The sequence below is a fragment of the Ornithorhynchus anatinus genome, chromosome 3 (assembly GCF_004115215.2).
Source record: "Ornithorhynchus anatinus isolate Pmale09 chromosome 3, mOrnAna1.pri.v4, whole genome shotgun sequence".
NCBI classification, from domain to species: Eukaryota; Metazoa; Chordata; class Mammalia; order Monotremata; family Ornithorhynchidae; genus Ornithorhynchus; species Ornithorhynchus anatinus.
The window spans coordinates 99,811,248-99,825,081 of NC_041730.1; positions in this window are offsets into that span (position 1 = coordinate 99,811,248).

Consider the following 13,834-nt stretch of genomic DNA (forward strand, 5'->3'; position numbering starts at 1 on the left):
CTTCTGGAAGTGTCCCATCCCTAGCACTGAAGTCAGGACCTGACTGACTGAGGAGAAAAGGGAAAAAATACAGCAGTATTGCAGCTAAAACTCACTGTTTTTGCTTCTGACTTTCCCATATCTGCCAATAAAATCATTTCCCAGAAGCCCACAACTTTAGTGTCATCCTCTACTCCTCTCTGTCTTTTAACAATCCCATTCAATCAATTGCTAAATCCCATTGGTTCTTCCCCCATAACTTTCCCCAAGCCCACCACTTTTTCTCCACCAAAATAGCTATTGCCCAGTCCAGCCTCTTGTCATATCACAGTGAGACTACTCAATTAGCCTCCCAAATCTACCTCTCTGGCCCCGACTTCTCTCCTTTAATCTGGCATTTCCTCCAGTCTGCAGGGCTCCTTAGTTGGATGCCCCACCGATACTTCAAACTTAACATGTCCAAAACAGAATGCCTCATCTTCCCACCAAAATCCTGTCTTCCCTCAGACTTTCTCAACACTATAGACAACACCACTATCCTCCCCTTCTCCCATGTCTGTAACTTTATTATCCTCGACTCATCTCCATCAGCCAACCCACATACTCAATCTGTCATCAACCTTCTACCTTCTCAACCCCTCTAAAATCCAACCTTTCCTCTCCACCTAAACTGTTATCATACTAACCCAAGCACTTACCATACCCCTCCTTAACTACTACATCAGCCTCCTGTTTCTCCCCAGCCTCCTGTCTCTCCCCATTCCAGTCTTTCACTAAAAAAAATTCAGTCCATGTCTCCACATCTCAAGAATCTTCAGTGGTTGCCTACCAATCCCTTCGGGCCCCAAAGCGCTCATGTACATATCCATCATTTATTTCTTTATATTAATGTCTGTCTTACCCACTAGACTGTAAGCTTGTTGTGGGCCTGGAATGTGCCTGCTATACTGTACTCTCTCAAGCGCTTAGCACAATGTTCTGTACACAGTAAGCACTCAATAAACACACCTGATTGACTGATTGAGTGCTTACTATGTGCACAGCACTGTACTAAACGCCCGGGACACTTCAATGTATAGCGTTATTAGACACGCTTCTTGACCATCCACCTCTGCATCAAACAGAAACGCCTTGCCAAAGGTTTTAAAACACTCAGTCTGCTCTCCCCTCTTACCTCACATCGCTGATTTCCTACTACAACCCAGCCCATACAGTTTGCTCCTGTAAGCCAACCTATATGCTGTACCTCAATCTCAACTACCTGATCCCTGACCCCTTTCCCATGTCCTCCCTCTAGCCTGGAACTCTCTCCCCCTTCACACAGGCTAGATCACGGCTCTCCCTGCCTTCAAAGCCCCACTAAAATCATAACTCTATGAGGCTTTTCCCAACTAAGAATAATTATGGTACTTTTATGTGTTTACTATATACCAAGCCCTATTTAAGTGCTGGAAAAAAAAAAGTATAGCACCCGGTATGCTTGGAAGGTTCCCCATCCAAGTACTAACCGGACCTAAACTTTGCTAAACTTCTGAGACCAGAAGAAATTGGGATCGTTCAAAGTGGTATGGCCATAGATTAATCCTTCATTTCTCCTATTCCCTTCCACTTTGCTTATGCACTTGAATGTGTATCCTTTAAGCCCTTGATATTCACCGACAGCACTTATGTACATACCTGTAGTTTAACATCTGCCTCTGCTTCTAGAATGTAAACTCTTTGTAAGCAGGGAACATGACTACCAACTCTATTGCATTGTATCCAACTACTTAGTATAGTGCTCTGCACACAGACAGCACTCAACAAATACCATTGATTGGCTGATTTTCACTGGTATTCCTAGCTCCAGTTTTGCCTCATTTCCGTTCATACTACACACTATAGCACTACTGTCTGATTCATTTCCTTGACATGACATTCAGCCCATACTTTTCCATTTCTCAGAAACCTCCAATGAAAAAACATCTCCTTCCTTCTCAAGTTCAAAGTCTTTATAATTAGATTCAAGATTCCAATTTGGCTCACCCCATTTTATATGCCTGCTCTCTTCACCCATTAATACCCAGCTTGCTCTACACCCAACTTCCAAGCTCCCCTTCAAACTACACCTCACTCTGACCGCTTACACTTTCCCTGGCCTGGAAATCCCTTGCCACCAAAATCCTTCAGACCAAGTCTTTCCTCCCCTTCAAAGCCCCCCTAAAATCTCACCTCCTTTAGGAAGCGTTCCCTGATTAATTCCCCACACCTTGGTCATGTCACCCAACAACCACACCTAACACTTAGGTATCTACAGCATTTACTCACATAATTTCCCCAACCTGGGTTTGTGAGGAGCAAGTTAAGTAGGGATTCTGGCCTGTAAAAAGGCAGGAAGAGAAGAAGGGTCAGAACAGCATAAGGTAGCCCAGACAAGTTTATGGCCAATAGAGGGAAGTTTCTTCACTGAGATTTGTAAAACTGGGAGTCAGAAGAAGAGAGGGTGTAAGTTCATTCATTCATTCAATAGTATTTATTGAGCGCTTACTATGTACAGAGCACTGTACTAAGTGCTTGGAATGTACAAATCAGTAACAGATAGAGACAGTCCCTGCCCTTTGATGGGCTTACGGTCTAATCGGGGGAGACAAACAGACAAGAACAATGGCAATAAACAGAATCAAGGGGAAGAACATCTCCTTAAAACAATAGCAAATAAATAGAATCAAGGTGATGTACATCTCATTAACAAAATAAATACGGTAATGAAGATATATACAGTTGAGGGGATGAGTACAGTGCTGAGGGGAGGTGATGGGAGAGGGGGAGGAGCAGAGGGAAAGGGGGGAGAAGAGGGTTTAGCTGTGGAGAGGTGAAGGGGGGTAGAGGGAGCAGAGGGAAAAGGGGAACTCAGTCTGGGAAGGCCTCTTGGAGGAGGTGAGCTTTAAGTAGGTTTTTGAAGAGGGGAAGAGAATTAGTTTGGTGGAGGTGAGGGCATTCCAGGACCACAGGAGGACGTGGTCCAGGGATCGACGGCGGGATAGGCGAGAACGGGGGACGGTGAGGAGGTGGGCGGCAGAGGAGCGGAGCATGAGGGGTGGGCAGTAGAAAGAGAGAAGGGAGGAGAGGTAGGAAGGGGCAAGGTGATGGAGAGCCTTAAAGCCTAGAGTGAGAAGTTTTTGTTTTGTAAAGGTTGACAGGCAACCACTGGAGGTTTTTAAGAAGGGGAGTGACATGCCCAGAGCGTTTATTGACTGTCTCTTGCACACAGCTACTGGGGAACTTGCAATAGAAGGGACACAATCTCAAGTGCTCTCTTACCTTTTTCTTCCTTCTTCCCCCCTTCCTTCCCCTTTTTTCCTTCTCTTTTTTTTCTCCTGATGCCCTTATTGCTAGACTTAATTCTTATATGTTTCTTGTAATAGTCCAGTCCTTGTTTTGGACTTGCAAAAAAGTATCTCCCCTGCCCCAAACTCTGTCTTCCCCTGATTTTTCCGGCATCCCTCCTGTCTCACAAGCCTATAAACGGCGTTATCCTTGACTACTCTCTCTCATTCAACCCACATACTCCCTCTGTCACTAAACCCTGTCAGTTCGACCATCACAACATTGCTAAAATCCACCATCCATAGCGACTCCATGGACGCAACCTCTCTAGAACATCCCATATTCTGCCATAAAGCCATTCTGGTATATATATCCATAGAATTTTGTTGGTAAAGATATAGAAGAGGTTTACCATTGCCTTCTTCTGGGCAGTAAAAACTTGAGTCTTGCTGTTGTCCTTGATCAACGTTTTGATCATCGATCATCTGCCTTTGACCATCTCCCATGCCGCTGCTGCCCAGCACAGGTGAACTGACTTGGACGCTTTCGCTCTTTCCTCTCCACCCAAACTGCTGCAACGTTAATCTGATCATTTATCCTATCCTACCTTGATTACTATATCAGCCTCCTTGCTGACCTCCCAGCCTCTTGTCTTTTCCCAATCTGGTCCATACTTCAGTCTGCTGCCGGGATCATTCTTCTACATAAACATTCAAGCCATGTTTTCCCACTCCTCAAAAACCTCCAGTGGTTGCCCATCCACCTCCAAATCAAACAGAAACTCCTCACTATTGACATTAAAGCACTCAATCACCGCTATCCCCTCCTATCCCACTTCACTACTCTTCTATTACAACCCAACCTGCTCTCTTTGTTCCTCTAATGCTAACCTTCTCACTGTACATCAGTCTTGTCTATCTTGCCACCAACCTCTTGCCCACATCCTTCCTCTGGCCTGGAACGTCCTCCCTCCTCATATCCGACAGACAGTTACTTTCCCTCCCTTCAAAGCTGTATTGAAGGCGCATCTTCTCCAAGAGGCTTTCCCTGACAAGCCTTTCTTTTTTCCTTTTCTTCCACTCCCTTCTGCGTCGCCCTGACTTGCTCTCTTTATTCATCCCCTCACGCAGCCCCACAGCACTATCTGTAATTTATTTATATTAATATCTGTCTTCCCCTCTAGAGGGTAAGCTCGTTGTGGGCACGGAATGTACACGTTACACTGTTATACTGTATTCTCCCAAGCACTTAGTATAGTGCTCTGCACATAGTAAGCACTCAATAAATACTACTAAGGCAATTTTGATGCTAGTAAATAGGGTAACTCCTGCCCTCAGAATTTATGCATGTAAACATATTATATTGTATACTCAATGATTTATTCAGCCATTTCACCCTGACATATTTTCTATATTACTTCCAGTTACATCTTTCTCCTTCCTCCTGTTCCCACTATTTGCAAATACTGTACATCTGTTTCTCTCACTTAGACTGCAAACTCCTTGAGGACAGGGATTGGATGTCTCACTTCTGCTGTGCTCTGCCAAGTGCTAGGTACAATGCTTTGCACTCAGTAGGTGCTTAATGACTATCATGACTGATTGAGTAATATGAAACCTCTACAGCAGGCACAAAGATGCTCATAGCTTGCCAGATTCACTCAGTCGGAAGGAGAACCGCCCAGTCTTGACCTACGCTGCTTTCCTTAGAAAACTTCACAATCTAGTCTGCATCAAAGAAAGAATCACCAGAGAACCAATTCTGGCAAAGGCAGTGTTTGTGCAACTTTAAACTGAGAAAAAGCCAGGGATTACCCCACAAATCATGAAATGGGAGAGTGCTAATAAACTAAAATAGGCCCACCCTTAGAGAACCAGAGATTTATGTACAACTACTTAACTAAATACAATTAATCAAGTGTATTTATTGAGTGCTTACTATGTGCAAAACATTGTACTAAGAACTTGGGAGAGTAAACTACAATAGAATTAGCAGACATGTTCCCTGCCCATAATGAGCTTACAGCCTTAGTTATGTTCATTAAAAAGTAGTAGGGTTGGAAACTAATGATTTGTAATTTGCAAATTGCCTAACTTCAAGTATGAGCTTCATTCGCCTTCCCTGAAGTTCTCCCTTGGGTGCCAGTTTTCTTGGAAGAAGTGATTGAGGAAATAGGATGGCTTCACAGCTCCATTGTTCAGTGCCTATTGTGTCCTTTGCGTCTATGTGTCTGGTGTAAATTGAATTTGCATGTTGCTAGGGTGGGGAGGACGGACAGACAGGGGACATGGAGCTGCTGTTAGTTTAAAGGACGAGTTACAAAGTTGGGACACATTCCCCGGAAAATTCATTCATTCATTCAATAGTATTTATTGAGCGCTTACTATGTGCAGAGCACTTGGGATGAAAAAGTCGGCAACAGATAGAGACGGTCCCTGCCGTTTGACGGGCTTACAGTCTAATTGGGGGAGAAGGACAGACAAGAACAATGGCAATAAATAGAGTCAAGGGGAAGAACATCTCGTAAAAACCGATGGCAACTAAATAGAATCAAGGCGATGTACAATTCATTAACAAAATAAATAGGGTAACGAAAATATATACAGTTGAGCGGATGAGTACACTGCTGTGGGGATGGGAAGGGAGAGGTGGAGGAGCAGAGGGAAAAGGGGAAAAAGAGGGTTTAGCTGCGGAGAGGTAAAGGGGGGATGGCAGAGGGAGTAGAGGGAGAAGAGGAGCTCAGTCTGGGAACGCCTCTTGGAGGAGGTGAGTTTTAAGTAGGGTTTTGAAGAGGGAAAGAGAATCAGTTTGGCGGAGGTGAGGAAGGTGGGCGTTCCGGGACCGCGGGAGGACGTGACCCAGGGGTCGACGGCGGGATAGGAGAGACCAAGGGACGGTGAGGAGGTGGGCGGCGGAGGAGCGGAGCGTGCGGGGTGGGTGGTAGAAAGAGAGAAGGGAGGAGAGGTAGGAAGGGGCAAGGTGATGGAGAGCCTCGAAGCCTAGAGTGAGGAGTTTTTGTTTGGAGCAGAGGTTGATAGGCAACCACTGGAGTTGTTTAAGAAGGGGAGTGACATGCCCAGATCGTTTCTGCAGGAAGATGAGCCGTGCAGCGGAGTGAAGAATAGACCGGAGCGGGGCGAGAGAGGAGGAAGGGAGGTCAGAGAGAAGGCTGACACAGTAGTCTAGCCGGGATATAACGAGAGCCTGTAACAGTAAGGTAGCCGTTTGGGTGGAGAGGAAAGGGAGAAAATAACAAGTCAACAACTAAGGCATATATATTGGTTGTATATACAAAGATCATCCAAACAGTCCTATATTTACACTAATAGTCTTAACAGGAAAAACCCTAATAGAAGAGATTAGGGATGGGAAAAGGGCATCCCAGAGAATCTTATTTATTCATTCATTCTTTCAATCATATTTATTGAGCGCTTACTGTGCACAGAGCACTGTACTAAGCTCTTAGAATGTACAATTCGGCAACAGATAGAGACAATCCCTGCCCAACAACGGGCTCACAGTCTAAAAGGGGGAGACAGACAACAAAACAAGTAGTCAGGCATCAGTACTATCAAGATAAATAGAATCATAGATATATACACATCATTAATAAAATAGAGTAAAAAATAATATATACAAAAATGCACAAGCGCTGTGGGGAGGGGAAGGGGATAGAGCAGAAGGAGGGAGGCAGAAGGAGGGAGTAGGGCGAATGGGGAGGTGAGGAGGAGCAGAGGGAAAAGGAGGAGGGCTCAGTCTGGAAAGGCCTCTGGGAGGAGGTGAGCTCTCAGTAGGGCTTTGAAGAGGTGAAGAGAGCTAGTTGGGCAAATGTGGGGAGGGAGGGCATTTCAGATCAATGATAGGATGACGTGGGCCAGGGTCAACGGTGGGAGAGGCGAGAACGAGGTACCGTGAGAAGGTTACCGGCAGAGGAGCGGCGTGTACGGGGTAGGCTGTATAAGCAGAGAAGGGAGGTGAGGTAGGAGAGGGCCAGGTAATGGAGAGCTTTGAAGGCAAGAGTGAGGAGTTTTTGTTTCATGCAAAAGTTGATAGGAGGTTTTTGAGGAGGGGAGTGAGATGCCCAGAGCATTTCTGTAGAAAGATAATCCGGGCAGCAGAATGATCTATAGACTGGAGCCGGGAGAGACAGGAGGATGGGAGATCAGAGACGAGGCTGACACAATAATCCAGTCGGGATATTATGAGAGCTTGTACCAGCAAGGCAGCAGTTTGGATGGAGAGGAAAGGGCGGATCTTGGTGATGTTGTGAAGGTGAGACCGGAAGGCTTTGGTGACAGATTGGATGTATGGGGTGAATGAGGGAGCAGAGTCAAGGATGACACCGAGGTTGCAGGTTTGTGAGCCGGGAAGGATGGTAGTGCTGTCCAAAGTTACGGGAAAGTCAGGGAGAGGACAGGGTTTCAGAGGGAAGATAAGGAGCTCAGTCTTGGACATGTTGAGTTTTAGGTGGCAGATGGACATCCAGGTGGAGATGTCCTGAGGCAGGAACAGATATGAGCTTGGAGGAAGGGGGAGAGAACAGGGGAGGAGATGTAGATTCGGGTGGCATCTGTGTAGAGATGATAGTTGAAGCCATGGGAGCGAATGAGTTCACCAAGGGAGTATAGATGAAGAACAGAAGGGGATCAAGAACTGACCCTTGAGGAACCCCTAGAGCTAGGGGATGGGAGGGGGGACACACTCTAAAACTTCTCAGTGAGGTCCCTTCCAGGACTCAGAGGTTAGGGTTTTACTGTGCAGCAAGTACAGCACCGTGTGCTCCTGAGTGAAGAGGGAAGGGAGGCATTTTTCGTCCCTGCCTGACGCCACAAATAAAGTCATAAGTCCACTCGTTCTCTCCTCCTCAGAGATTCATTCATTCAGTAAATACCATTAGTATTATTATTATGGTATTTGTTAAGTGCTTACTATGTGCCAAATACTGTTCTAAGCGCTGGGGTAGAAAGAATATAGTTTGTCCCACATGGGGCTTACAGTCTCAATCTCCAGTGTTCGGATGAGGTAACTGAGGCCCAGAGAAGTGAAGTGGTTTGCCCAAGGCCACATAGCAGACAAGTGGCGGAGCCGGGATTAGGACCCATGTCCTCTGACTCCAAAGCCCATGCTCTTTCCACTGAGCCACGTGTGCAGAGCGCTGTATTAAGAGCTTGGGAGAGTACAATATGACAATAAACAGACTCATTTCCTGTCCACAGTGAGTTTACAGTCTAGAGGACCTGCACACCTTTTCAGCATCCTGAGAAGGGGAGAGTGGGTTGAGTTGGTCAGTGACTAGTGTCTTCCATTACAGTCCTAAGGACTTCCCACTAGACCACACTGCCTAAAATTTCACTGCCAACCCCCAGCCTTTCTTCTGCTGGAATTCAAACTCTTTGGGGTGGTGAAAGAGAGCAGAGGGAACAACAGGAACAACAACAATTCTAGCAAGTTAGTTATTACTTTCCTTTTACTGTGCATTAATTTCATTTATAGTCAGATGTACAGCATTCCTGGTGGGCACAGGATATTGTGAGAAAACAGGGTTATCGCCAAGTTTATCACTCTCCATTTATATGTGCAAATCAAATTTAAGAGGTCAAGATTTAAGAATTACGAAAGGTGAGAATTATTAACAATTGATTCAGGTAGCTGGCAGTCTTAAGATACAATAGGCTATTAATTTGTTCTCTACACTTATCACTGAACTGTAAATCGATAGCTGATTGTTCACCAGAGATCTTTCTATGCATCCCATTAGTAAAACTTCTGCTTTAAGAAGAATCACAAATAATTATTATATTATAATGACAAAGAGCAACAGTTTTTCTTTCCTCATCATTCAAATTAAATTTCTTCCATTTAGTCATAGCTAACAGTGACTTCTGATTCTTCATCCATTTCTTATTTATAAGCACAGGTCCCAGTCTTGATTGAGGAAATGGAGGGGTTATTCATGTCTGGATGTATAATAAAAAGACCTCTAAACCCTGGCTGCTGCCAGAATGGGGGAACCAGAAAGGAACTTTAATTTCCAGCTGCACAGGAACCAACCATTGAATTTCAACATTCTTTCTCTTCTCCAGGGGATTAAACCCAAACTTCAAGTTCAGTTGAAATGGAAAAACAGAAGACAAATTAATAGAAGACCATCTGGAAGTGGTAACTTGTCAGCAGTGCAGGGGCACCCTGCTGACTAGAGCAAACCACCCTGATCATTTCAATTCCCCTGTTCTTGCTCACAGGAACACAGGCTCGGCATCTTTGCCCTCTGACTTCGAAAAGGCACTCCGCTTCCGCATCCTAAAAAAACCCAAAAAACTTTCTCGGGATCCTACTGCAACATCCAGCTATTAAGCCTCACCTTTCTCCTGCTATTCCTGTCCTAACTCACTGTTTCCACCCTTTCATTCAAATAAGACTGCCCAATCCAAAGTCAAATCCAATGACCTCCTTCTTGGACAAATCTCACGGCCTCTATCCCACTCCTCTTCCACCTTTTGGCCACCTAAACCTAAATGTTATCTCACCTTCGTTTTATTATCACAGTTCTCTCCTGGTTTCTCTTTTCTTACCTTTCTAGCCAATCCTTCTGAGTCTCTTTCACCAGCTCTTTCTTCACTACCCGCTCCCTAACTGTGGGTGTCCCTCAGGACTCTCTGTTCTAGGTTCCCTTCTCTCCTCACTCCATACTCATTGAGGAGCAGCATGGCCCAGTGGCTAGGGCATGGGCCTGGGAATCAGAGGTCCTGGGTTCTAATCCTGGCTCCACCAGATGCCAGCTGTGTGACCTTAACTTCTCTGGGCCTCAGTTCCCTCATTTGCAAAACAGGGATTCGATAACTGTGTTTCCTCTGACTTAGATTGTGAGCTCTGTGTGTGACAGGGACTGTGTCTGACCTGATTATCTTGGATCTCCCCCAGCCCTTAGAACAGTGCTTGATGTGTAGTAAATGGTTAAACACCACAATTATCATTATTCATTATTATTCCCTTGATGAGCTCATCCTCAGTCTTGGTTTCAACTTATTTAATTATTTATTTATAGTAATGTCTGTCTCCCCTGCTACATTGCGTGTTCATCGTGGGCAGGGAACGTGTCTACCAACTTTGTTATATTGTACTCTCCCAAATGCTTAGTTCAGTGCTCTGCACAGTCAGTGCTTAATAAATACGATCGATTGATTGATTTCAACCCCCACCTCTAGCTGGCTAGTTCCTAAAACTAAATCCCAGACTTGACCTCTCTCCCTCTCTGTAATCTCACACTTTCTCCTACCTCCAGGACATCTCTACAAATGGATATCTTGCCAGAACTTCAAACTTAACATGTCCAAAATTGATATCTTCATCTTCTCTCTCAAATTCCCTCTTCCACCAAACAACACCACCATTCTTCCCATCTCTGAAGCCCACAACCTTGGCATTATCCCTGACTCCTCCCTCTCTTTCAAACCCTATATTGAATCTGTTGCCAAATGTTGTCAGTTTTTCCAGGACCCGCCTCTTCCTCTTGATCCAAATAGCTGGTCAGCTTGATTACTGCAATCAGCCTTCGCACTGGCCTCCGTGCTTTCAGTCTCTCCCCTTGCCAGTGCACACTTAATTATACTCTTCAGATCATTTTCCTAAAACTATTATTTTGCACCCTTCCTCAAAAAACCTTCAATAGTTACCAGTGCCTTCCAGACTAACTAAAAGCTTCTGACTCAGTCAACTTAAGATACTCAATCAGCTCTCTCCCTTCTACCTTTGAGCTCTCTTTTCCTACTCTGTAATCCTCAGCACTGACCACTTGCTCATACCTTTACCCTACTTCCTCCCACTTAATTAATTCATTATGGTCTGTGTTAATTACTATGTGACATGCACTGTTCTAAGCGCTGGGCTAAATAGGGGTTAATCGGGTTGGACACAGTCCCTGTGCCTCAAAGAGCTCACTATCTAAGGAGGAAGGAAAACAGGTATTGAATCCCATTTCCCAGATGAGGAAAATCTTCAAATTCTTCTAAAATCACATCTCCTCCAAGAAGCCTTCCCCGGAACAATCTCTAATCTTCCCAAGTTATACTGTCCCTCCAACTGCCACTTCAGTACTTCTGTGCCACCCATCGCTGCAAGATGATCTGGCTGGACACAGTCCCTGTCCCACATAGGACTCACAGTCTTAATCCCTATTTTACAGATGAGGGAACTGAGGCTCAGAGAAGTTGTGACTTTGCCCAAGGTCACAGAGCAGACAAGTGGCAGAGTTGGAATTAGAAGGCAGGATTACAACCCAGGTCCTTCCGACTCCCAAGCTCATGCTCTACCCACTAGGTCAAGTTGCTTCTCTGTGGAGCAGCACTGTGGAATAGCACTGAGGAGTCTTGGAGCCAGAACGGCAATTATTTACTGCTCTGGGAAAGGGGGCTTTCTCTAGTTTCGGAGGTGGGGCAGAGCAGAAACCATTATTCACATAATCCTCATCTTTCTCTTCTCCCTCCTCATGTGGTCAAATGATTGAGGGACCTTGAGCTATCTTGGTAATAATAATAATAATAATGTTGGTATTTGTTAAGCGCTTACTATGTGCCAAGCACTGTTCTAAGCGCTGGGGTAGACATAGGGGAATCAGGTTGTCCCACGTGGGGCTCACAGTCTTAATCCCCATTTTACAGATGAGGGAACTGAGGCACGGAGAAGTTAAGTGACTTGCCCACAGTCACACAGCCGACAAGTGGCCGAGCTGGGATTCGAACTCATGAGCCCTGACTCCAAAGCCCGTGCTCTTTCCACTGAGCCACGCTGCTTCTCCAAGAGAAGCCTCCTGCTCAGGTTTCAATTTAACCTCAGAAGGGCTTCTCGGGTGGGTGGGTGGGCTGCTCAAACTGCAAACCTATTGAAAATTCTGGATGGGGAAGGGGATCCCCATTAATCAACTAGATACTTTCTGCATTCAAAAGATATTTTCTTTCTCTGAGTTGATGTTGCATTGTATGAGAATACAAGATCTCAAGGTGGCAATCTACATTTCTCACACTAATAGCCCTTTTCTAAACAAAAAAAGACAAAGGCTCCGAAACCTATGTTCTTTTTCATTCCGTATTTTGATACCATACCCTAGAAACGATCTGGTAGACCAAGATTTACAATTCATTCATTCATTCAATCGTATTTATTGAGTGATTACTGGGTGCAGAGCTCTGTACTAAGCAGTTGGAAAGTACAATTCAGCAATAAAGAGAAACAATACCTGCCCACATACATAGTTGACGTAAATACAGATAATCAAAAACAAATCACTTTATAAAGAAAACAGGTGTCTTCTGCATGCCATGGGCTTCAATATCAGAAATAATTTCATTTAAAATGAGTTTTAAAATAATGCTCCAATTCCAAAATAGCTTCTCACAGAGCTGCTTGGCTCTTTTCTAAAGAGTGAAAATTCAAGTATGTGTGATAATCGGGTGAGTAAAGCTGAGCCAATTAGCTCTAAATCTGGGATTAATTCAAAGCAGACTCTTAGAGATAAAGATATTGTATCCCATTACCAGTAAATGGCCTTAGAATACCCTGATCTAAACAACAGCTCATCGTGGTCCTTTCTTAGGTAAACAGATTAATATGCAATGCATAATGTCACCCATCTTCATTTGGAACAAGATCTGCACCTTTCCCCCAAACCACGGTCAGCTCTCATTCTATAGATCAGAATATTTTCAGGATGATACCCAGGAACTGGAGGTGAAAGTGTGCACCCCATTCAACATAGAGCCCCCTCTAGACTGTAAACTCATTGTGGGCACAGAAATTACCTGTTTATTGTTATAATGTACTCTCCCAAGTGCTTAGTACAGTACTCTGCACACAGTAAGCATTCAAATACTACTGACTGTGATAGGCTATGTTCATTGTGGCACAAACAATAGCTCTAACATAATATTATGTTGCATAACAAAGGCAGAAATGGAGACTTCCATCAGGAATGATGGATGTGACTTTGTTTTCAGATTTCAGGATTAAGAATCTGGGCAAACAATCAATCAATCAATCAATGGTATTGACTGAGCACTTACTGTGGACAGAGCCTTGTACTAAGCATTTTAGAGAGTATGATACACCAGAATTGGTAGACACATTCCCTCCGCATCTGGAGTTTACAGTCTAGAGAACAAATAATGGTGAGGGTGGTTGCTTCTGTAGTGGCACGTCCATTCTCTTGACCTTACCGGTCCTGATTCCTCTGGGGCAGAGTAGCACAAGTAAGTAGGCAGACAGGGATGCAGCACATTGTCAAGTGTGTGGGCAATTTCTGCCCACATTAGCCAGCTAAAGGCAGAACTGACACCAGAACCCAGGCCTCCTGATTTCCAGAGCACTATTCTTTCCACTAGATCAACAGCAGATTTAAAGGCTAAATAAGGGACTCAGAAGGAACTGGGTTCTACTCCTGGCACTGCCACTTGTCTGCTGAGTGACTTCGGGCAAGTCACAAAACTTCTCTGGGCTGCAGCTGCTTCATCTGGATAATGGGGATTAAGACTGAGAGCCCCATGTGATACAGGATCTG